This window comes from Bacillus rossius, chromosome 16, assembly GCF_032445375.1.
Source record: "Bacillus rossius redtenbacheri isolate Brsri chromosome 16, Brsri_v3, whole genome shotgun sequence".
NCBI classification, from domain to species: Eukaryota; Metazoa; Arthropoda; class Insecta; order Phasmatodea; family Bacillidae; genus Bacillus; species Bacillus rossius.
In genome coordinates, this window is record NC_086343.1 from 27,295,224 (window position 1) to 27,320,651 (window position 25,428).

General features: G+C 41.5%; 1 protein-coding gene across 3 annotated transcripts in view; it reads left to right on the forward strand.

Annotated features, from left to right (window-relative positions):
• LOC134540050 (very low-density lipoprotein receptor) overlaps positions 1-25,428 on the forward strand; it is a 494,291-nt gene that overhangs the window by 237,911 nt on the left and 230,952 nt on the right. The gene's annotated exons all lie outside the window — the stretch shown is intronic.

The following is a 25,428-nucleotide window of genomic DNA, read 5'->3' on the forward strand; positions in this document are numbered from 1 at the left end:
CTCACAGCATTACGCGATCATTAAGTCGACGATTGGCGTAACTATATATATAGGATAGCTGCCCGACCCGGCTTCGCACGGCTATACTAATGGAAAAAAATCAAGCCACATCTCCCATTTACAGTAATGGTAAATAAAAAAAAATTCAGTGAAAATTTATTACAATGCTGTATAATGTACCGGAGAGAAAATGAATAGCACCGATAGTTTTCCCGACTCGTGCACGCAACGTACAACTGATGTACCAGTACTTCGCTACGGCAGTCTACAGGCAGATCACTCTTGCGCCGCTCATTATACATGCCCCTCCTTGTGGGTACGCCACTGCCGCGCGATGCCCGTTGCCATGGAGACGCAGAAGGCATGAACAATGCAAAATCCTGTTCTCATGCAGACAAAGTACCCACTGTTGCCTGCTTTTAACCACCCATGGGATCTAATTTTCGGAAAATGTCATCCTGCGTAACATAAGGAGCATTATTGTGAAGTTTCAAGTCTGTAAAATATATATACTTAAAAAAAAGGCATTAAAAAAACAAACACAGAGGAAAAAAAACAATTGTTTGTTTGCGATTTAAGTGATAAAAAGTATTTAAATACTAATTGAACTCTTATGAGGGTACTGATTGCTTCGTTAATATCACACGGGTGTTTTTTACTTGTATGGGAAAATTAAGAATAAGGCATCTAGTGCGTGGCAACAATGTTAATAGGCAATAGGAAATATACTTCTAGCGCCTGCGGCATTCTCAACACACACTTCGTACGTGTACTGCGTGTTGTATCTAACCCCCCTCCAACGCATTTGATTCTAAATTGGACTTTTAGTAAGGATCACTAATGTTATTGATAATAAAATATAGCCTATAACCTTCCTCGATAAATGTACTATCCAACACTGTAAGAATTTTTCAAATTGGACCTGTGGTTCCAGAGATTAGCGCGTTCAAACAAACAACCAAACAAACTCTTCAGCTTTATAATATTAGTATAGATAATTGAAAGAATTTCTAAGTGTTAAGTTATGAGTTGAAACCAGTCTTTTGTTTTGTACTTTGGTGTGCATGTGTTATAGACGTATATGTGTACTTACGTGTTGTATATCTTGAATTGTAATAAAACTTAATTTTTTATAATTTAATTTTTATCTTAAATAATTTTGAAAAACCCAACCCAGAACTTGCGGGTCCGGTACAAGGCTGCCAACCCTGCTTGCTTGGCGCCAAGAGGATCGGGGCAGTGAGCGGTTGAAAAAGAAACTATTTTTTTTTGGGGGGGGGGGGGGGGGTTGAAGAGGGGAGAGAGGAAGGAGGATTTGGTTCGAAAATCACCATCAATCATGCGCGCTCGTGCGGGGAGCTTCATCCGCCGCATAACGACGCTAAAAATGGGGTGGGGGTAAGGTGGGGTGTCGTGAGGGGAAATGTTTGGTTTTTTTATAAAAAGTGTCGGAGGGGGGGTGGGTTCACTCCACTCCGCAAAGACGCCATCAATTACCCCGACCGCCCCACGTCGGACGGTCTTCCCATGCGGAAGGGGGAGGGAAGGTAAGCTGTCTCGAATTCCCCTTATTCCCCACCACCTCCACTCACACACGCCCTTCCCCCACCCCTGTCGTGGGGAAACCCGTTCCCCTCTCTCCTCATCGACGTGTCGTGGTGGGGGCTCTTCGTGGGTTCCTCTCCCCCCCCCTTATCTCCTGGAACTCATCCACGGCGCACTCTTCGCGAGCGGCGATTCTCGCCCCTAATGGATTGCTTCTGCCGGCCGCGCTGCGGTGACGTAACTGCTGGCTGGCTCTCTCGGCGCGCGCTGGCTCCTAATGGACCCGCCAGGTAATTGATTACCTGGGCTTCCATCTGCTGCTGCTGCTGCTGCTTCTGCTGCTCCTGCTGACTTCTGGGAGCTGCTTCGTGTTGTCTGCGCACGCGCGTGTGTGGGATGTGACGTTCCAGTAGGGCGTCGCCCCGTACGAGTTACTGCGTGGATTCATCCTGAAGCCGCGCTTTGTCCGCCTGGTGGTCTGCGCGTCTTTTTTTTTCTGCGGGAGTGGAGTGTTTTTTTAAGTGTCTGTAGTTCTCAACGACGAAAAATTTTAATTCGTACTTTTTTAAACAATCGCACTTGACCCAAGTACCAAATTTCTGCAACGTTTCTGGTGTTTGCAAATACGTGCGATGCTGAGGTTAAAAAGTGACCTTAAACTAAGTCGCAGCCATGCCATTTTCCTAATTCAATCCGTTTAAAAACTACGCCCAAGTTTTCATTTAAGGTAAACCACATTAAGGTAACCGAGTGATACTGCTGTTACGAACGTGGGCGATAAAGGACGCGACACGCGCCAGATAACCCGGGTGCCCGGTGGGACGGCATGGCCACTATCGTCACACGCGCATACAGTTTTGTGGGGGGATTAGGGCGGCCGGGCCTCGTCACTCCCCTGCCCCCCGCCTCCTTCCACGGCGCTGTTATCCATCCCTTGGTGACCTGGGAATTCCGCGCGGAGTGGCATGAAACGGCGCCGTTGTTCTGGATGCTTCGAGCGTCAAGTCGGCCCCGGGATGGACGCGACGCGTCGCAACCACTCCAGTCGGTTCCAGAAAGACTGCCAAGGGTATAAATGCGGCGGCGCCGGCCTCCGCGGGAGTTCCGAGAATTCAGACGGGCTGGTGGAATGAAGAGAGTTCGGCGAGGAGAAAGACACCTCCCCCCTGAGAGTGGAGCGACGTGGAGCGACGGGACCGTGAGAGTGCGACTGAGTGGCGTGAGTTTTTGTGTGTGTGGTCAGGCGCGCGGTGAAGGGCGAACCACTGAGCCTGGCTCTGTGAGGTTATTGAACTGTAAACCGGAGAGATACTTAGTGATTTGTGAACACCGTAGTGTAGTGATCTTATTAGTAATGTCAATATTAGTAGTAAATAAAAATGTATAAAAATTGATATGGCTATCCTTACTAACCCTTTCAACACTTTTAAAATAAATTTTCTCATTTATGTCCAGAACTGATTCTTTCTCAGGTATTTTATTATGAAACAATGTCAATTGTTTTTACGCAATTACAAATTTATTTTTCATTTTGTTTCGTTTAAGAATAGAATTAAAAGTTAGATTAATGCCTTAAGATAATTTAGACTGGCTGATAAAAAGTTTTCCCATGAAGTCATTGGAATTCAGAATTGAATTATTGTTTGAAAATAACAAACAATGCTGTCAATTATACTATCTTATCAAATCCAATTTATTGTTTACTGTGCCTTGACGTAGGGAAAACTTCAATATTAAATTATGAAAAATTGGTTTTGCATCAAAGTTTATACTTATACGGCGTCTTTCCGTTCCTGTATCTCCTTTAACGTACTTAGATAAGTTCTTTTTTTTTTTAATTTCCTAGGAACCCAGTGATTTTGGAGTATGTGAACGTTAACTGACGCGTGTCAAGCATCCCAATGCTTGAGACCACCTCGGCAAGTGTTATGTCCGTGAAAATTTCAACTTTTAATGAAAGAAAAATTAGATATTTAGATATTCATGTATACGCCCAAGGGCGTATACTGCCAAAAACTGAAAAAGACAAGGCAGATTTTTTGAATTCAATCTCTTTCATGGGGAGGAAGGTCCATGATGTTGTATAGTAAACAAAACCAAATCAGTATTAGTAACTAGAAAAAATGTTTTAACAATATTTATGAGGATTATCTTGCAATTTTCAAACTAAAACTTCTTGCATCTTGTTTGCGAAAACCCATTGACGGCGAATGCGGACTATGGCTAACCCTTTTATCCGGTTTTACCATTACTGTTTCTGATCTATTTTAATACTTTTATTACCTAAAATTGTATTTTTTTTTAGTGTTCATTTATCTCACTTTGAATTGGATAGCAGCTGGATACGCCATTAATGACCAAAATTGAATTTTGAAAATAATCCAAAAATAACCTTCACCTTCCTCCAAACCCTAATAAAATAATATTTACACATAATAAAGCTAATTAGGATTTTAAAATTAATTTAAATTCACTGGTTGCGGAGTTATCGTTCCGCTGTCACACCGTAGATAAAAAGTTTAAAGTTTGATTTTGTTATTGAAGAACCTGTAGTAAAAAAAAAAATATCAGTAGAACTCTGAATCATTCCGTATGGATGGTAGACAGTAGCACTCGTTTTTTTTTTTTGAATAACTGGACGAACCGTTCCACGTAGCTCAATTATAAATAGATCTGTCAAGAGGTGAGCGTGGCTGTAGGTCATTGGTTGTCACCTCACCCCCCCCCCCCCCCCCCCCCAACTCACACTCCATTTTCAACCCACATCCCCCCTCCCTTCAGCGACCCCACCAGTGTGTCAGCGGGCTTGTATCTGCGACCGAATATCGGCTACGCGCACTGCAGGCTTGTCATCATGCTCTGTCATCATCCCCTTTTGTGTGTCCCTCGCGTTGGTTTTGGGGAGGGGGTGGGGTGGAAACACCCCCCCCCCCCTCCTTTTCGCTCTCTCATTTTTGACACCACGCTTCCATATTTTTTTTTTCCCCCCTTTTGTTCTCCAGGGAATGTGTTGCAGAGGAGGGGAGGAGCTTCCATGGCCCGTGTCGACTCTGCACGCATTTGCGGTTGACGTGATTCCAAACACGCCACCCCCTCTCCACTTACAACCCTACCCTTCTTTGTGATTGATGGGCCTCCAAAAAGCCGGGCTGTGCGGGCGCCAGGCGGGGGTTTATGTTTGGCCTCGTTGGAATGGTGAAGGTGAAGGGGGGGGGGGGGGGAGGAGGTGATATGCTGGCAGCTTCGTGATTGGTCGAGCCGTCTCGATATCTCCACTGTCCGCGCGGACGACTTGGTGAAAAATGTTTTTTTTGCGCCTCGTTCCAATTTTTCATTCGGACTTTTTACCGTCGGTTTTTTTTTAAAACGTCGTGAAGTGTCTGCTTTATTGAAGTTTCATTGGCATTCAACATTTTTGAAATGCGCGAACCCACCTCTCTTGAACCAAATAAACGTGCGTGTGTTCGCTGTTCGCCAGTGCGTTACCGTTGCTGCTAAATATACCTACTAATAATCTCTTCTTAAATAGTTTTCTTTGTAGCCTTGATGGTATTCTAATACTAGTGCCGCTAAAAGATTATATTTAGCGTGTTATCTTCGAAAGTAAAATATTTAAGGGTTATAATGGCATGACTTGCATTGTATTTAACATGTTTTTTTTTTTCAATTCTGACAGTTTTTCTGGTAAAGTTAGAAATATTTCAGTGTTTCCCTATTTTTATTGACTAGCAATTCTCGAGATACTTATTATCATCGCAACAGAAGCGGTGGGTGTAATGAAAGTTTGTGCATAACATTTTTATTGTTCCGTGCCTGCACCCAAACCACACGGCGCAACTATGGCTAGAGCAGGATTGGCAGACATGTTTTGCAAGTCGACGTTACCGCACTTCGGAACTCTGCACACTACCGCTTCGGAACCCTAGCCTCTCATCTTGAATTTCATATATTTTGATATCGTTTGCAATAAAGATGCCGTTCTAAATTTTTTTTGGTTTGACATGTCATAGGACTTCGCTTTGTCTACTTGCTGAAGTCTACCCTTGTGAACTGGTGTGATTATGATGATTATAGTCTCTTGCCTGGAATAAATTGTTTCCTCGTGTTGCTTATAGACGTAAAGCAAATATGGTGTTTTTTCAACCCGGTGTAGAATGTCTGGTAGATATTGTTTTTTTTTTTTGCTTTGATATGCCAAAAATTTGATATAGTTAAAAAATCAGAATTATGAAGCTAAACGTTAGATGAACTAAAGATGGCCCCTTTAGGCTCCTTTCACACGGGAGACTTGTCTGCCGGCGACAGCAGTTACACACGCAGCACTGGTGGTGTTCACACGGTAGACAGTCGCCACCGTGTCGCCGGGAGACAGGCTATCAGTCGCCGGGTACCTGCTGTCGCCGAGAGACTGCAGGGGCATTCAGTAGCATTGTTGCCGTCACACGGTAGACTTGTCTGCGATGGCGTCCGGTGAAGAGCTTTTTGATACTGAGAAGTTTATTCAAGAAATTCGGCAACGTCCCACATTATGGGACATTTCATCAGCAGATTAACATAAAAACAACAATATAAGCGAATCTATTCGTCCTAGATACCTAAGAATAGATAAGAGTCCAGATAATTTGTTTTACTTATTGCGTTATGCATGAACAATTTGGGACAATTTATTGATATAGTATTATATTTTGATTGACTAATTAGCAATTTTATACTAAATTCGCCTGTGATATATCTGGCGACTTGTCTGCCACTAGTTTCCCGTAGTCTCCAGTGACTACAGTCGTCGGGCGACAAGTCTCCCGTCTGGAAGGAGCCTTAATGCAAATGGAGGGTCCTTGACCAGTGGCGTCTTTCGGTTGCGAGGCTGCTCCTTCCGTGTCTCTACAAGGTGTGGGTGGGAGAGGGGTAGTGTCGGTGGTGCATTCGCGGAAATCGCAGTTTTTACCACCTCCCTTCCCCTCCCTCCCTCACTCCCCTGTTCCCGTCTCATTGAAGCCAGGCCATGTTCTCTCTGATTTAATCTCCCCTAAGTGTTCATATACGCCTGGGCTTTGATCGCGTTCCACGCAGTCACGATTACTTCTTTTGAGTTGGGCGGGGCTACGCCTTTCAGTACTCGCCAGTGGTGTCATTTCATGTGTTCTCGTTTTTCAAACGCGCACTTATAATAGGGAACTCTTGACACGAAAATTTAACTCTGAATTCATAAAAACGATGCCGAGCGTGATACATATGTACGGAAATGGTGTATTCAGCTTCATTTCTGGACGCGTATCTCGCGTAGTTTCCGCACCCGCCGCTAGAATTCGCTGCCGGAGCAGCTACTTTGACTTTATATTAATTACATTTGCAGAGCGAAATTTTGAACTAAATAATTAAACGACTCCGTTAAAAGCGAAGATTTAAAAAAATAATAATGAACCCCGGCTGTGGACCTGATTTTCTTCATGGGTTTGTATTAAAATCCTGCTTATCTTATTAAAATTATTTAAAATTAATACTGTAACATTTTCCTTTTATGGAATAGGTTCCCGCCATCCACCACGAATGCCAGCGCAGTGATTTATTTTACATTTCCGCTCCTTGAATGGTTGCTTTCACGAAGCTACTCCAAACTACCGTATACCTAGAGCTGAGATGTTGCACATCAAAAATCTAAACTCTCTCTTACGGAAAGAGGTATTTTTTTGCTTTAAAATCCTAATATTGGAGATGAAAACTGCATTCGTGTGTGTGTGTGTGTGCGTGCGTGTGTGTGTATATATATATGGTGCTTTGCACAGAATAGTTTTTTTAATGTGTGCATGTATATATACGGGTTGTGTGTAGGTCCTTGTTCTATCATTGCCCAGGTGCATGTAGATTCATCAGTGATCGTTGAGAGGCTGGGAAATTTCGCGAATTTATTCGACCGCAAGCTAGAATGCAAACCTTCATTCACCCGCACTGTGTTCATTATTGGAGCGCAGTTATTTGGATACGTCGCTGAACGATTGTGGACCGACGAAGCCCAGCCAGCGAATCGGGTGGTGCAGATTGAGAACAAAAAATCTGTTAGAAATCAGCCAGTTTGAAAGCAAACTGACAAAGCAAATGTGAAGACTTCGATTTTTAGCCTGGTGCCAGATGAAGTTGGACATTTCCGTTTCATTAGTAATAAAAGTGGATTTTTGAAGCTTCAAGAAATACGATAAATAATATTTTTTTGGTTCTGTCACCTTTTCCCTCCACATTACGGACGAGGTTTCCAGGAATTTTCAGTTCACTTCCATTAAATATTTTTCGTCGATTTATGAAAATATCTGGTAGTGTTATCTCTGACAAGAATCGTAGCGATATCTTTGAGGTGTATAGTTTTAAACGTTAAACATTTTCCTCTTAAAGCCCACTCACCAAGTTACCCTCAAAAAGGACGCAATCCGAGGAGTTGCGTTATTCGGAGAGCTTCTACCGTGAAGATCGCACTGGAGCTCGCTGGAGCTTGCAGACGGAGGAATCTGCCTGGAGCAGCACTGCGCGCCGTGTGCATCTCGTTTCGCGTCTGAGGCTTCCAGCTCGCCGGCATTCGTCAAAACCCCATCACGGATGGAAGTTGAAATGAGCGTCTCTCTCTCTCTCTATGCGGGAAGTTTGGGAGCGAATAAAAAAAAAATTCCTTTCCCAACTTTGCTGCACGCATATGTATATATATATATATATATGTGTGTGTGTGTATATATATATATATATCCGATTTTTGGTGTTGCTCTCCCCCCCCCCCCCCCCTTTTTCCTGTCGGAAATCTTAGGCGATATTGTTACGCCTCGTGTAACGCGCGCTTGAAATTTTCCCCGCGGATAAAGTTGGCAGCCAGTAAAAAAAAAAAAAAGGAAGCACGGGGAAAACCGCTGCAATCGTCGATGCGTTAAGAGATGCTTCAGGAATCCTCGACGCGGAATTACAGCGGAACTTCGTCGAAGGAATAATCCCTTACGCCACTTTTTTTTTAGAACATTCCCATCCCTGACGAGATCAACCTTGTTAATTCAATGTGGCTTTTAAAGTAGCGCGTGAAAGGTTAGTGACCTTTTCAGTCATGAAGTCTGATTTGGTATCGTATGGTTTAATTATTTTGTTCTATTCAGACCTTTCTACTAAAAAAGGAAACAACAGGTATAGTTATGTATATCCTTTTTTATAGTAGGTTACGAACTTACAAAAAAATATTTATCTACAAAATAGTATTTAGTTTTTAAATTATTATTTTTAATAATGCTTAAAATCACCAGTTTTTAAAAAGGTATTTTATCATTTAGCGATCGAACTAGGTTCATAATAAATTATGTAATTTAGTTTTAAGAATATTTTCACAAGTATTTACTCATTTTGTTAAGATGGTGGCCAAAATGGTGTCGGGTAAGGTAATTGACACTAGCTCGCAACCAATATGACTGCTGTGGTGGTACATTAATGGGAGTGACATACATTTTTGTAGTAGTGATTGGGCTTAGTCTGATGAAATTAATATTGCGAAGGAAGTGTGTGTGTGGTCATTTTTTAAAGTGCATTCTTTGATTTCGAACCAAGTATTCTGAATTTTATTATGCAAGTGCTTGTTTTAATTATTTTTGCACCCTGCGGTTTCGAAAATTTTATTTCTAAAAATTTTTATATGTTGCATTAATGACAACCCGAAATTGGGTTCATTAATCACTTAGAGATAACTGCCGCCAAATAAAAATATATTTTGGCTGAAACTAAATCGGGGTGAAAATTTATTCACGTATTTATAGAATAAAGGTAAGTCACCGAAATCTAAGATGTCGGCCGGTCTTTGACCATATTCTCGCCCCTAAGCCAGAAACCTGCGCTCGGACATATTATTCTAAACTTATATTATACTTTATACGTATAATACTACTCATATTCTTAAATATAATTGTTTATGTGTAAATATACATACCAACGTTTAATATAAAATTGTAATCACAAAAAATTACGTGCTCTCAAACTTATGCTAGAGGTTATAACTCAATTTTGAATTTAAAAAGATTTCTAAAAAATAAAATGTACATATTTAATTGCTTTATTTCTAAAAATAACTTAATTTGTGTAAATATTAATTTGTTCAGTTGCCAAAAGCACGATTTGAAGGTTGAAAATAATTTAGAACATTACCGCCTTTAGGGTACTGTCTACCTGGAAATAACAGTAGGCAGAATTTTGAATAACAACGCGATTTAAAAACTTCTAAATTTGAGTGGTGTCTGTTTATAAAACGCATTTAAGAATATTCTTAAAGTGCAAATGAGTAAAGTTCTCTTCGCTTATTCAGTTAAGAAACTGCACTATTAAAATATTATAAGGGTATAAATCACTTGCTTTCACGATATTTTTTGGGAATTAAATATTTTTAAACACTCAGAAGACCGTGAATTACACCTTTATCTTCATTTCTCCGGCATATAATGTACTTAACCACCAAAATGTCATTGTTGTCCAGTGCGTGACGTAGACTGTGCGATAGTTAAGACGTGATAACCGCGCTCGACACACCAGCGAGCGTCGTATTTCTCCTGGCTAATTAACACACAAATCCTTGACTAGGCGGACTTCTTAAGAAATGTGCATTAATATACAGGGTGTATCAATAAGAATCATCAGATTTGGCACGTCTATATTTCTGAAACTAATAATCACATACAATTAATTTTTTTTTTTGCTGAAAGAGAAACTGTTTTTTTATAGGTGTGCGTGAACAACGTACTGTTGGAAAGAGAAAACTCGAGTTTTACATGGTTCCCGCTAGGTAGCAGCGCTCACTTCAGTTCTAGTAAACATGGCGTCTGGACAACAGAAAGCGTTTTTTGTTCTACGTTTTGCGCATTGCAAGTCAGTAATAAGAGTTAAACGTGACTTTCGTACTAGGTATGGTGTTGATCCTCCTACAGCACAGAGCATTAGACGATGGCATGAGCAATTCCGAGAAACATGTTGTGTAAAGGCAAAGCGCCGGGCCGTCATACATATATAGTTTTCGAAATACAAAAATTAAAAGGCAAGATATTTTTTTTATTTTTTACTATGTAGCTGTCAGTATGAAACGCCGTTTGCCAACTGTTCCAAACCCTGAATTAGAGTTAAATGCTAATTAATTCGAACACGTGATCTCCCCGGGCGCGCCTGTGGAGTCTCCGCTCCGCAATGCGCCGTACAGCCCGACGCTGCAGGGTTGCCTACTCGCCGTGTCGGCAGGCGGAGTCGCTCTCATTGCGCGATGTTCCCGAATGAAATAAGAGGCCCATGCGACGTAGCGGAATGTTCCTCTTTCTTCGTTGGGACCTCTCGCCAGCCCCACGGAATTCCGCCCTCGTCTTTTGCCGCTCCCGAAGTCCCATTTCGGAATATTCAGCGGGGCATCGCTGCATGAATATGCAGTTCATCGGCTCCCAACATCCGTAGGTACCGGATATGAAATATTCCAGCCGGAGAATTTCATTAAGTCCGGGAGTGACTTGATCTTCCTTTGCGCCGTTCGCTCTCGGCCTCTGTGTAGAAGACCTGCCTCGTTCTCTCTCTCTCTCTGTTTGCAGCCGGGTCTTAACCGAGGCTGGGTTACACTGTTTTCATCCCACCCTCCCCCTCCTGCCCCCGAACCTTCACACGTGATTGCTTCCCTTGCCGAACTACTTAGCGAAGAGCAGACTTCGCGGTTAATTAGCACGCGGGAAGCTTTATCGTGATTTAGACACTTCTCCGCTTAACTTAACGATCCACCAATTCTGTGGGTTTAGCAACGTGTTCATTATTCCCTCACTTAATTTATGCAGCACTGTCATTATCTCGATAGTGATGCATTGCTATACAAAAATAAAATGTTTTTTTATCATCGTTTGACCCTCAAAGGCTCCGCCTACCTAGGCACACATGCGGTGTGCAGATATTCAGAAAGAAAAATAGTCCATTTAGAATACTGCTGGATATATCCGATCGGTGCCTGTTTTTGATGTGACATTTTAGCTTTCGACAATACGGCATTTTGTGGGTGTGATTTCGTGAAAAGAATGGAAACTTGTAACCACGGTGCTGCCATCTGTGGCGGTTGGTGTGAACCAAAGTTCTGAAAGTCTCTAATAACGTTTTTTTTTTTTACAATTTTTAACAATGTGGGCAGTATTTCAATAAAATTCCTTTGTCTAAAATAAAGTCCAAAACCCGCGTTTAGTAATTGTTTTTCCAAGCATTTTTCGGTTTTGTCGTTTTGTTATACAGGATAGGGACGGGAAAAATTCGGTTTCGATGACCTTCAGGATAGACTACATAGTCCTCAGTATACTCGGGAAAATAACACCTGTTCATTGGCTTCTGACTTCAGTCGTCTCAACTAGTTTGCTTGTGATACGATACTACTTTGGTTGAGAATTTCCCATTGGCCCAGAGTCGTCCAGATGAACAGTGAACCAATAACAAAAGCAGCTTAAAGGTATATGTATTTGAATTTTAGCGTATCGCGAAATCCGCAAATTTTTGCCGGTCTCTAATACAGGGATATTTTTTAACATGAAAACTCTTGCTGATAAAAAGAAGCCGTAAATTAATTTCATGCGCGATGATCATTGGCGTTTTGGTAAGGTTGGTGTTCATCTTCATTTGGCTGCGTGCGGCTCGCGAACCCGAACGAACTCTCCCGTTTGTTTCGCCGCCGCGCGCGTTCGGAGCAGTCGGGGTCGTACCTGGCCGTTGTTGTTTGCCCGTCAAATTGGGACCTCTTTGTTTGCCAATCGCCGGGCTGTAGTGCCGCAGTCGCGTGCGTGCGGGTGAGGGGCGGGGGTAGGCAGTGGTCAGACCCGGGTGTTTGCCGTGCAACTGGCCGCGCGTGTTGTGTTTTTTTTTGAACGCGGGAGAATGGGGCCGTCGATGGACCGCGTTGCGCAAACACACACGCACACCAACATTGGGAGTCCAAATGTACCCGTGAAACATTCAACGGCGCTGACGTTTCGCCCCTGGGGGGGACCCTTGCCGCGTGTTTTCCGTCCGCGTCGCGCCCGATGGAAACAAACTGCGCCGCGCACATTGCACTTGCAGTCCCTTGTCGTTCCCAACCGCTGCGCTTTTGTTTCCCGCCCTCCCTTCTCCCCTCAAATGGACACCCCCCAATCCGTCATGATGAAGATCCATGTCCCCCGCCAGGATACACGGCTTTTGTGAACTCCCGGGGGGGGGGGGGGGGGGGGGGGGGGGGCGAGGAATTGTCAGGAGACCCCTGCTGTGACGTAGTCAGTCCGCCTTTTTATTTTCCACCTCGTCATCGCCATATTGTCACTCCCGAAACATCGCGTCAGATGAATTAGAACCTCCGTCGTTAGTCACCTCCCTGAAACAAATCATGTTTTCCACAATGCAAATTTTGTAATTGGAACATGAATATTTAAAATTTTATTGTATACATTTTCTTCGATACAGTTGCAAGAACAGTAGGTCATATATTTTTTATTAATGCAGAACATATGCAAGTTCTCATGCCATTGTCAGAGAGCCGATAGATGGCACTTGATCTTAAGAACCGATCCAGACAGCTGTATTATAATTTGTTGCGGTTTTTACCGTTGAAATTTAGCGTGTAACTGCTACCTCTCTAGACTTGGTATAGTTATCACCAAGCGGTAAAATATTCCTCGTATCATGTAATTTCAATTTTCGTGACGTGTACGTACCGAGCAAATGAAAATTTAAAAGTTTGATGGTATATTTTTCTGGGAAACTTTTAAAATATTCCAGTAAATACGACAAGAACAAATAATTAAGTCAAAATTATTTTTATCGACATTTTTCAGGAGAGTGCATCCTAGAAGCGACCCTAGTGTGACTTGCGACATTACAAAACATTTTCTTCAGATCTCGCAAACTACCGGTGGGCTAAACAGTTAACTCAGAATCATGTCTTCCGTTTGACAGTTTTTAAGTGATGAGTTACTGAAACCATACAAGAACTTTTAAATAATATTTTTATCTTCGCCATAAATATTCTGAAGTATATGTAGCATTTTTATCTCATACAAAAAAATTGTTTGGCAACCGGTGTTCCCAATTTATTTCTAACGTTACAAAACTTTTACAGCATACATACCCTTCAGGTAAAGGTTCGGGCGTCGTAACAAACATGGCGCAGGTTATGAGCTGAAAAAAATAAATTTGCTTCACTCGGTAACCATGTAATCATGCAGACGTGGCCAGAAAAAAAATCTGATTTTACAAAAGATTCCTTTGTAAACCAGTTGTCGAGAAATAGTTGGTAATACAAGAAAGAAATTGTAGTTTTATTCAATACATGGCTATGGTTAATTTTGCATATATGATATACGTTTCTAGAGATATTACTGATTATTTCTTACGAAAATGGGCGTATAATTTCGTATGTCATTATTCAAGGAATATATTTTTAAAAAAACACGGAAAAGATACTCTAATATCCAACAATTTGACCTCGTTGGGTTTTAGTATAGCTGACAATGCGCGCAGTTAATACTAGAAAGCTATTCAGGAAACTGTTTACAAATAACTTTTCAACTATTGGAGGTACCGGGACAAGGGAAAGAATCCGAACCCATTTTTACTGCTTGCTTTATTTTGTAGTGATACAGTTGTTTTCATGTAACTATACAAATTTACAAATATGTTTAACTTTTCATGAATTTCTGTTGATTTTACGAAAAAATAAAATACTGCGGTATATCCGCAGTCACGCGCAAGCCGTAGATACGAACGCAAGGTTTACAGCATCCGCTACCGTCGTACCTGAGCAAATAGCGTGGTCCGGGTTCGTCTTCACGGGGCGTGTTGGTTACTTCAGTTTGAATATTGCAGGACTTAAAAATTATTCTGGTAGGTCTCTTGCATTATAATTTTCTTATTTCTATTTATTTTATATAATTTATTATAATTATTTGAGTGCCTACCAACAGTCAGAGCCTTTAACAGGTTGGCACATAACAAATATTACAAAAAAATAACTAACACACAACACAATAACACAACAATAAAATGGGACAACACAAACGCAAACACATGACAAAAGACAGTTAGAAAAAATATCTATAATAATTAAATTTGTCATTTTTAAATAAATTCATAGGGGCCTGCAGATACGTACTAAATATCCTCTGATGGCGTTGAAACGCAACTTGCTCGCAGACAAGTTTCTTTCATATATCACGCGATAAATTTTGTGATCACAAACGCAGAGTAACTATCGTTACAGACTTTTAATGAACCCGCTTCGAAGGTACATGTTGGTGCTCTTATGTTCACTTCACTGCATTGACCGAAAGCGCTTGATCTTGGGACGGTTTTTTGTGAGATTATGATTTACCTCTTGCCACCCTCCTTTTCTTTCTATTGTCTCGTCAGCTCATGTGTGCGCAAGCTGTCTAATCACTATTCACCTCGTAAGGAAGAGTTGATCTAGAACAGTCTTTCTCTGATGAGACCAGCCAGAAAAAGTCTGAAAAACCACCCTGAGAATTTGCCAATTTATTATTCCAAAGCTTCGTATGATTTTTGAATGTGTGACATATTGGCTCTCGGTATACTGCATTAGGTAGGAGTAATTTAGTGAATACGACGGAGGTCTAGGAACGGAAATGTGTAACAATAACGGTCCGGCCATCTGTCAGGAACGGCGCGTGCGAACTAAAGTTCACAATGGCAAAGGGAATCTTAGTGTTAACTGTTTATTGAATTTTACCAAGATGGACAGTATTTAATGAAATTAAGTATTGAAATCAGGTCCAACTACGGGTGTCAGGATTTTATTTCTCAAAGTTATTTTTCGATTTTATTGGAACTGTTTTATTATATACTGAAAAAATTATTTCTGCAAAATCGAATGATTCAATAGTTGACGTAGCTGCTCCGGAACGAATTCTAGCGGTGGGTGCGGAAACTATGAGATTCGCCACAAGAAATTTATTTGAAAACACTGTGTGACAATAAATTTAACACAGAATTCTGTAAAATAATGCCAAGTCATAGATAGAAATTTTCGTGGCACGATAACATAAATGTTACACATCACTGGCAAGTACTGTAGTAATATATATTTTTTTAATTTACTGTTTCTAGTCTGTGACACTTTATGGACATCCAGATCTATGTTAGTGCTTTTTTTTTTCCTTTCCCGTACGAAGATTAATCTTTATGGTGTTGGCTTCCGTGTGTATCCTCTAGCCTCCCGCTCTACGGCAGGTCTGGCGTAACGAAAGAGCTGGGATGTGTTAGGATGGGAGTGTTGTTCTCTACCCCCTCCCCCCGGTAGCCCGGAGAGTTTCGGGAAGAGCGTAACTGAAGCGGCCTCTCGCGGCCGGGCTGCATTTACGCCCTCTGGCCGCGGGAGCAATCCCCGCACTTGCGCCCCTGGCGGAGGGGTGGGTATGCTGCCGGCTTGTTGCGCCGTGCGGTCTGATATAGTGCGCGACCTCCGCAGTTTGTAACCCCCTTTCCTTCTCTCTCTCTCTCTCTCTCTCTCCCTTCTCCGCCAGCGGGGATGTGATTGGATGTCGGCGGGGGGCGGTCGGAAGAAGGCGCGCGGCCAATCGCTTCTCTCTGCGGTGCGGAGAGCGCGGTCGATGTCGGCGCTACGGCTCGCTCGGATTTTTCTTTTCTATGTCATCTTCGCGAGTCTCTTCGGGACTCTGCCTGTGATCGTAAAATACGAAACAACACGAAATTTTAACTTGCATTTCTTCACGCGGATCTCACGTGGGTTTCCGCACCCTAGGCCTGCCTTCAGCGCAGTTGGCGACGGAAGCAGGAGTCTTGAGAGAACCAAAGTTGTGCATGGCAACGTCCGTTACGTTTTTACATTTCTGACACACACAAAAGTTAAGACTCAGCCGGTAATCGAACTCGTGTATCACCTCGTTTGAAATTCAAGTGAGCGTATCACTTGACCACTGCGGCTCATTAGAATTAATAAAAGTATTAATTAGATACGTTAAGGCTTCGTCTCACATGCGGTTTTTTTCCCGTCATTACTGTTTAAAGAGAGAATTTTAAAAACATAAGATTCTTTCCTTGCAATTGATTTACTGTCATACATTTTCAACATATATATTATTTCTCCATGCTTTTTTTCTGTCTGACCGCGAGATCTTCCTTATAATTCCTTTATCAAATTACATGATTTTCCCCTAATTTTAAAGCCAATTTTGTCTGCTAATGAGGAAAAATATAACCACAATCTAAAAATGTACCGCTTCTCTTAAATTTAAGATTTAAAATCATCTAAGAAGAGGTCCTTTAATTATGGTGCGTCGATTTTTCGATAGATATCGAATCGGATATCCACTTGAAACATCAGCGTTTACATTTTTTTTAATTGCACTTCAGTCATAATAAACAGAACTCATAATAAAGAAATCTTAGAGCATCCTTTTAACTTATCCAAAAAATTCCACCAAAACAACCACTTAACCAAAATCTCTGGCACGTCAGACTTTTCTTATAAGCACTTTTTAAATTACTGTTGATATATTTTATCACAAACATAACCTCTTACATTTAATTCTCATAGCATCAGTTAGTCACAATACTCAATACTTGAATAGATTATTTTTTTCACAATGCAGGTTCATTAACATTGAGGAACTTGCAACTTCCATTTAATTTATTTAGAGGTTTTGTAAACGCGTATATTGTTATGTTTGAATATAATACTTCAGTACAAATAGCTGTTTAACTTTTTTTTTTTTACAGAAGTGTTCAATTACATATCTACTTTTGTACCAACACCCGTTTACTTTTTTCTATTCTTCAAAATGTCATTTCTCTTAAATTTTTAAAGAATGGAATGCCACACAAAACGATTTGGTGTGCACTGCTTAATTACGCATGGGTTGACTAGTTGTACTTAAGACTATGTTGAAAATATTTGTGACTGAACAAATGCAAGAAAGGTATAGATTTAAAATTTAAAAAAAAACTTTAATAAAATTAATTGCATAAAAAAAATGAAAACAAATCAACATATGGAAACGTGTTTCTATAGCTATATATTTAACTTGGGAAATAAGCCTCAAAAATAAAATGGAAATTTGCTTTTCGCTGCTTTTCTAAAGCACAGTTATTATATATAAACTCTTTTCAAAACACACCACACATACTATTATTTTTAGCTTACTCGCAGTTTTAACCTTGCAACTGAAAATAAAAAACCGCTGTGCGCCTAAGAAATGGTAATTTTTTGCAGACTTCTGAAACGACAAAACCCGGAAAAACAAAAAAAAACTGCGAAAGAGAAGCTTATTTTTCTGAAATTTCAAAACATTTTACCTTATATTTGTGTGTTTTGGTTCAAGGACGTGGGAAAGGGGGGGAGGGGGTGAAATGGGTGAAAGGAATACGGGGGAAAAAAAAAAGGAATTCTCTCGTGCAACCAATGGAAATGGGACGACCGTAGTTGTATAAATTTTCCGTCAAATTATTTGCACGTTTCAAAACTCTGTGCGCGTGTGCGGCAAAAAAAAAGTGGGGTTTGGAAAAGGTTGAAACTGAAAAGGGGGGGGGGGGGAAATGCGTACAGCGAGATTTTAGCAATAAACAGTAAACCTCACCCTACCCCACCCCTTTTCCCTTGCAACTGTACTTTGTTTCTGATTCCTGTGCAAGCGCAGCTGACTGCCATTTTTCGGGGAACTCCGGTTGTTTATTGCCAGACGGCTTTTTTTTTGCGTCGAATTATTATACGTTACGGGAGCAGAGCATACATTCGTCCCGATCTTTTTTTACCACTGGCCCTAATTAGTCGTAGGTGCATTGCGTACAATCGAGCCCAATTATAGTAAATTACACGCTAGCCACCTCTTGTTTTAAAAAAAAATTATTAGGTTTTTTTTTAAGTTAGTAATTTTTTTGGAGATTGTGGGGTAGATTTGACATGTCTACTCGCTTTAGTGTGAATTGTTGACATGGATTCCTCGTAGTCTTCTTACAGCGAAATAATTGCCAATGTTAAATGATTTAATATGTCTCTTGAATTTGTCAAGCATTTATCGAAGTTTACTTTAAAAACAAAAATTTGAGGGGCTACACACAAGTACGTTTTAAAGAATGTAAAAAAAAAGTAATGTAATTGACAGTGTGCACACATTACTTAATTTAAAGTACGTTCAACTTAATGTAGCTCAGAATTAATATGCTGCATGTTAAAGCAGGGTCTATAAATTACTCAAGAAACGAAACCAAATTTAAAAAAAAAAAAAGGTTCTTTATAAAGCACGGAAGTCACAAGACGTCACCAATCCAACTTGAAATTATAAAAAAAAACTAGAAATCAAATTTATTTCCTGGTTTTGTTTATAATTCATGTTTATCATGAGAAAATATATTGCTATTTTGGTTTTAAAAAGTGTTCTATTTTTTACAATGTTAGTTTAAGTTACAACGCGATATGTATATAATGAAGAGGAAAAAAAAGTGGCTGCTATGGGCATAAATTCTGTAATTTTAAAAAGTTTTCAGAAGACTTAACTTCAAATATGGAAGGCGGAAACGCAAGAAGTTGCGTTGTTGTGTCTTGGCGTAATTCATGAAAGGGTATTTGAAAACTTGCGCGTTTCTTGCGTGTTTCCCGAAAACCCTTTCTGCTTTTGCGCGGGTTCGATAAGGTTTTCGGCGCGCTCGACCTACTGATCGATCGATCTATCGCGCGCGCGCGCGCGCGCGCGCGCGTCGTCGACTAGGGTCGCGCGGTCGAGCGTCTGCCGCCTCGTCCTCGTCGTCCTCATTACAGAAGCTGATGGGGCGCCCGTGCAATTACCGCCGACGGCAAGTCGCCGTCTCGCCGCGCCATCGCCAGGTCGTCACAGCGGGGAGTTAACTCTGTCCCTTCTCTTATCTTCCTCCCTCCCCATCTCGACCCTTCCAAACCTACTTCACCCTGACGTCACGTACAGAGAGAGACAGAGAGACAGAGAGAGAGAGTTCGGAACTAGAGGACCCGTCTGGTGACGCGGACTTAATCGAGTCGCTCCTCCGTGTTTAAGTCCTGGATGATTGGGGCGCCGGCTCTTGATCGTTCCGGATTCACGGGCGAGAATCTACTTGTGTTCCGACACAATGTAAGTCTCCCCCCCCCCCCCCCCCCCCCCCCCCCGATTTCTGTCTCTCACGCCTCTTTTGTTCGCAGTAAATTTAACTGTTTAAAACGAGTGTCATATATAAAAGATTTTAACTCCCTGAATATTGCGAACCCACTAGCTATGACTAGAAGTTGAAAGCTGACCGCTAGGAGTTAAATGATGTGTGAAGCTCTTTTTTATTTTTTAATTCTGTACCTTTTTTAAAAAAAATTCATGTAATATCTAAACTCATTTATACCTACATATCTTTTTTCCCACCATGTATTGTAACTTTGGATACACATTTGTAAAATGCTAAGTGTATTTTGTGCATTAGGTTTATTTAAATTTTATTTTATTTCAAACCTAGAAGGCATTTAAAGCAATTTCGGAAACTCCAAAAATATTGCCCGTATCCTTATTTATCCACGTTTAAACAGAATGTATGAAACTTTAAATTCTTAAAAGACTAAAATTTATCAAACTTGCTTAAAATTCTGTGTAAAAATATGTTCGTTTCACCTAAACACGCAACTGTTCCATTAGTGCGTGCTTGGTGTGGGAAATTGGAATTTTGATGGCACGTAAGTTTTTAGCTAATTTTTAACCCTCTGGTAATTTTGCTATACTGACCAGAAAAGTTGCACCAAGTTTAAAGTAAGCATGAAAGTTTGGAATGATGTGCAGTGTAAAATCGCGTGTTTTAGAACTGGCCTAAGCCTTAATGTAATATATATTATGGATTTGTAGTCGTTTGACCTCTAAAAAAATTATTTAAAAATAATCATTTCGTAAAAACGTCTCCACCCTTAATTTATCTTTATCAAAAGCACACAAAAATAGTCCCTATTAATACTATGAATTCATGATTTCTCCTACGTATGTTCAGGAAATTTAAATTTGTAGTAGGCTAAACGTACAATATTTTTATGGTAATTTTATCGTACGGTCAATAACTTTCATCACATGCTTAGGAACACACTACCCTAAAGTATTGCAAAGCAGATGTTCGTAATATTATCCTGGCCGGATTCGTGCAGCATGTGCTGGGAGGGAGCTTTGTGCGCTGTTCAGCGGTTCGTGTTGGTGCGGAGCTTCTTGTAACATTTTCAGATGATGTCGCCCCTGGCAACCCTGGCTCGTGGCGCCTCCCAGACCTCTTCAGCCTCAACCTCCCCCAGGAGTCTCTCCTCCCCCCCCCCCCTCCCCGGGCCACTTCTTCAACTGTCGACTCCCCTCCATTGTCAAGACACGGTGGATTTAATTTCCCCGCAGATGAAACGTGATTCTCCGTGGAGGGGAGTTGCTTTCTCGACCTCCTTGTTTTCGACTCGAAGCGCCTTTCCCCCCCACCCCCGCCCCCTGTCTACCAACCCCGGAGGCAGTCTTTCCACGTATTAATTCCCAGAAACGGGGCGTAACTTCGTTATCAGAGAGTGTCTCGACGTTTCGTTCCCTTGTTCTCTCCTGACGGCATGATCGTGCTACGGGGGACCGACTCTACGCGGGAAGTTCCCTTGGTTTCGCGCGGAAAAGAGGAATTTTTTCGTTATTAAGTTTGTTCCACTGCGGGAGAAAATAAAAGCCTCTTCTTTGTTGTTATTATTGTCGGTATTGTCTGCAGTTGGATCTTTCAAGAGAGGTGCGCGGTTAACCCAATACATCTTCGTTCGCGTTGATGTGGGCCAATTGGATTTCTTCTTGAGCTCTGGCGGAAACTTAAGACTTTAACTTCCGTGTCTTTAAAAAGCTACATTTTTTTCTCTTTGGAACAAATATTAAAAAAAGTGTTGGTAATTTTTTTTTTCACGTCGAAAACATTACAGAACTTTTCGGAACTTTTCGAAAGCGTTCTCGCTAAAACGTCGGGTAGAATATTTTTTTTGTAAAGACTAGAATTCTGATACACAATCTACTCGCGAGGGTTATCGACACCAGTGAAAATAAGTGGAAACTTTTGGTTACCTACAGTTAAAATTTCTAAACGTCTGATGAATCGGATACTTTAATGCATTAGTGCCCTGATGAATGTGAAAAAAATAAAGCTTGCAATATTTTACATAATCCACTACATCATTATTTCTACAGGTGCAGATTAAATCACCTATTCTCGTAACCTTAAAATATTTTTTTACAGATTTGACAACGCAACCTTAGTCAAATATGACATTCTTTTTTTTAAGAAGAGTCTCAGTAGTGTTTTATAACAGGTTAAATTGTTATGCTCTTAATTTGAGCTAGGGGAAAGAGTTGATTAAAAATCTAAGATGGTGACAACCTGTCTGCCTTTTACTGTAGGAAGTATCAAGAACAGAGAATTGTAATCCATTAAGGGAAACCTACTATTTACTGACCTCTAGTCAAACGTCCTAACTATCCGCTTTTTAAAGTAAAAGTTAGGGCTGGGTGTGTGAAATATCAAGCGCAAAATGTTGTTAGTTAATTCTGATTTGAGGAGGGGGGGGGGGGCGTGGTTGTTCACACGTAACACTATAGGTTAATTTGCTTAGTTCAAACATTTAAAAAGTACTGAAAAATTTTTTTAAATTTTCACTTTAATTTTGGACAGTAATAAGAATGCCTTTAAATCTAGGGTTGGGTGTCACTTCGGCTGAGGATTAGACACGGCTTAAAACTCGTAAACTATGAAACCTACAGAGTTGAAGTAAATATATCTTTACTACAGCATAATTGTTTCTCGTGGTTGTTACGTATGACTCATCCGGTTAACGTTTGCAGTGATGACGTAATGAGCGTTGGTGTGGAGCGTTGAACTGCAGTCGGTGAGAGCTAGACTGCGACAGTAATAGACCGATTTGCGTGATTTTAAACTTATAAAGTTGCTCCTGGGTGAGCACTGAAAAGCGCTAGTTGAGTGGAATAACTATAAAGTAACTTAACTTTTGTTTTCGGGCCATTAATCGAAAATGCCCAAGCGTAAACAGGTTATTTTGGAGAAAAGAAAAGTGTCGTAGGTATCGCATGAGGCAAAAGGTGGCAGAGAGAAATGAGCCAGTGGGACGAAACGAGCCCCCGAACGAGGCCCGAAATTTGCGCTCGAGCGAGCCTTAGCCGTCCGCCTCGCGAGAAGCGACGGGGAATGCAGACAATTGTTTGGTATATAGACCAGGATATACTCTTGATTCTGATGTTTATATTGAGTCGGTGAAGTCAGTGGTTGTAAACGATGGGCCGATTTTCGTACCGCAAATTTTATTTGGTGTCGCAGAAACATTTTTGCCGTCGTAGAAAAATTTGGAAAATTTTAAATATCTATAAGTCTGAGAAATATATTAGGTTAGACACTAAAAGAAATATTTCCTCAATGGCGGTCTTGCTTTCTCATAAACTCTCAATAAATTCTATATTTTGGGTTCAGTATTTATGTTGGGCATTGTATTTTTTGATGCTAAGTGAGGTTGATCTTCGTCTTGATTCTTAAATCACATCCCGAGGGCATCGCTTTGGTGGTAGTTCCCAGGAATCTTTTTACTGTGTAAACTTTTCTTGAAACATCGGAATTTGCAAGTACAATATGACTATGACAATATTAGGAAGTAATGCAAAAAATGAAAATTTTTCTCTATAAATATTAAATTATTTGGCAGTGGAAAAATTAGGCCTGACGAAAAGTTTGGGTATTAATTGTTTGGTTTTATTGGTACCTCTATTTCATTTTTTAATTTCATGATTTTGCGCTATTGACGTTCGTATGCAAGTCACCGGGTGCAAGCCCCAAGCTCAAAGACATCTGTTGTAAGCGTTTTGAAGGAAAGTAAAAGGCATAATGGTTTTCCTTCCAGCGGTAAACTAGGTTTGTTAGAGACTTTGATTTCTAAAACAGTCAGGGTAATTAGAGGGAAAGGTGGCCTTTAGTGCTATACCTAGAGAAAAATTCGCGGTTTCAATGACCTCTAGGATAAGACTCCACGATCCTCTATGTACTAGGACAAATTGCACCTGCTCATTGGATAATGACTCGTGAAAAGCGTTTTCTGGGATGCTTGTTATTTGATTCTTCTTTTGTTGAAGGTTTTTCACTGGCTTGGAGACCTTCAGGTAAACGGTGGTCCAATCACTGACTCAGAATGAAGGTGAACGATTTTGGAGTCTAGCCTACCGCGAAATGAATCCGCGAATTTGTCCGGTCTCTAGCTATACCGTTCCGGCTTTCACCAGATGCGACGGTGGGATGATCCGGTGGTGAAGAATCTCAACTCGCGTCGCAGAGGAACCTAGTTCAAACACCGCTCCTAACATTTCTGTTTGTCCCCGAGGTTTCCTTTTGGAAATCGCCCGCATGCAAAAATGCTGGCACGGCTCATTTGCTACCACCGGCCGCAGTGTACCTGGTCTGTGACGTTTGTGTTAACCGTCTCTAATGACGTTGCGTTCGACGTGACTTTTAAGCCCGGGTTGAAACTTGAATCTACGGGGGGTTTATTCCGGGAAAAGCATGATATCGCCGAGAAAAATAAAAAGGGTAGTTTTGACTGGGATTCGAATTCGGTTTCTCGCGGATGCAAGTTGGAAAAGTTTCATGTTTGCCCGAAAGAAGTTCTGAAATTTATGTATAAGTATTCTATTAGAAGTAAACAAACTGTAAGGTTTTTATGGTGAACCCGAATTCTGGGGATGTAACAAAAGAAGAAATTTACGGTGAAGGGTCTTTTTTGGCGTAGTAACGCAATACTCCTGTGGCCACTTTCAGGCCAGGGACTGCTGCTTCGTGCCCTTGGGTTCTTAGGAGTGACTCTGTACCCCCGGGGCTCTCCCGCTACGTGAGCTACAGACAAATCAACTCTACTCCCCTCCCCTCCCCCCCACACAGCCCCTAACCCACCCGGCCCTAGCATCCCCACCAACCAGCACCATCCTGGAGGGACGCTAAAGTTCCGCGACGCAGCTCCGTCCTGTCCGGGTGGAGGGGGGGAAAGTCGGTAGCTGCATCATTTAGGCTCATGAATTTTCATGCCCTGCGGTTCTGCCCCGTATTTTCCCTCCGACCTCCCCCCCCCCCCCCCTCTTCTCTCCTCTTCTCCGGTCCGCGCCTGTTCACATATTGCGGACCTTTGCCGCGACCCCTTTTCCCGCCGCGTTCGTCGCAAAAAAAAAAAATAAAAATTGAAGGAGGTTTTTGGAGGGGGGGGGGGGGGAAGACGAAATAGCCGACCCCGCGCGTTTATTCGGGCGAGCGAGGAGGCGCTACCTAACTCCTCCCCCCCTACTACACCTCCCCTTACGGGAGCCGGGGCCCCCATCCTGCCTAATCTCCCTGGCGGCCTCTGAATGCCATCCTCGGCCGGGCGAACTTCTTGCCCGGGCGCCCGCCAGGCGTAAATTCCCAGGGCTTATCTCGCGGCGCGTGCAACTCTGCCGGCGGGTTTTATGCCACCTTTTTTAATCCCAGAAGTTTCAGGGCTCTGGGACAAGGAACCAAAAAAAAATCTAACTTTTTTTTCCAAACAAAGGTGGTAGCATCCTAAATTATTTTTGCTTCGTAATACCTAGTGTCCACAAAAGGTATGTATCCGTTTCAATGGTATGTTATAACGGTTTTACTTAGACTATTTACAACAAATCAAACACAAAATTGAAGGTAAACTAACTTAGCTTTACTTACGAATGTTAAATATGTGCACCTTTAGTTATACCTGAAGTCAATTTTTTTTTCCCTCAGTTTGGTTAACAAGTTCGTCGTAATGGAAGCAATAGCCTTTTCAGTTCTGTCTGGCAGATCATTGGGTAGCGGCGGAACGTACGAAATCTTTTATGAATCTCCAAA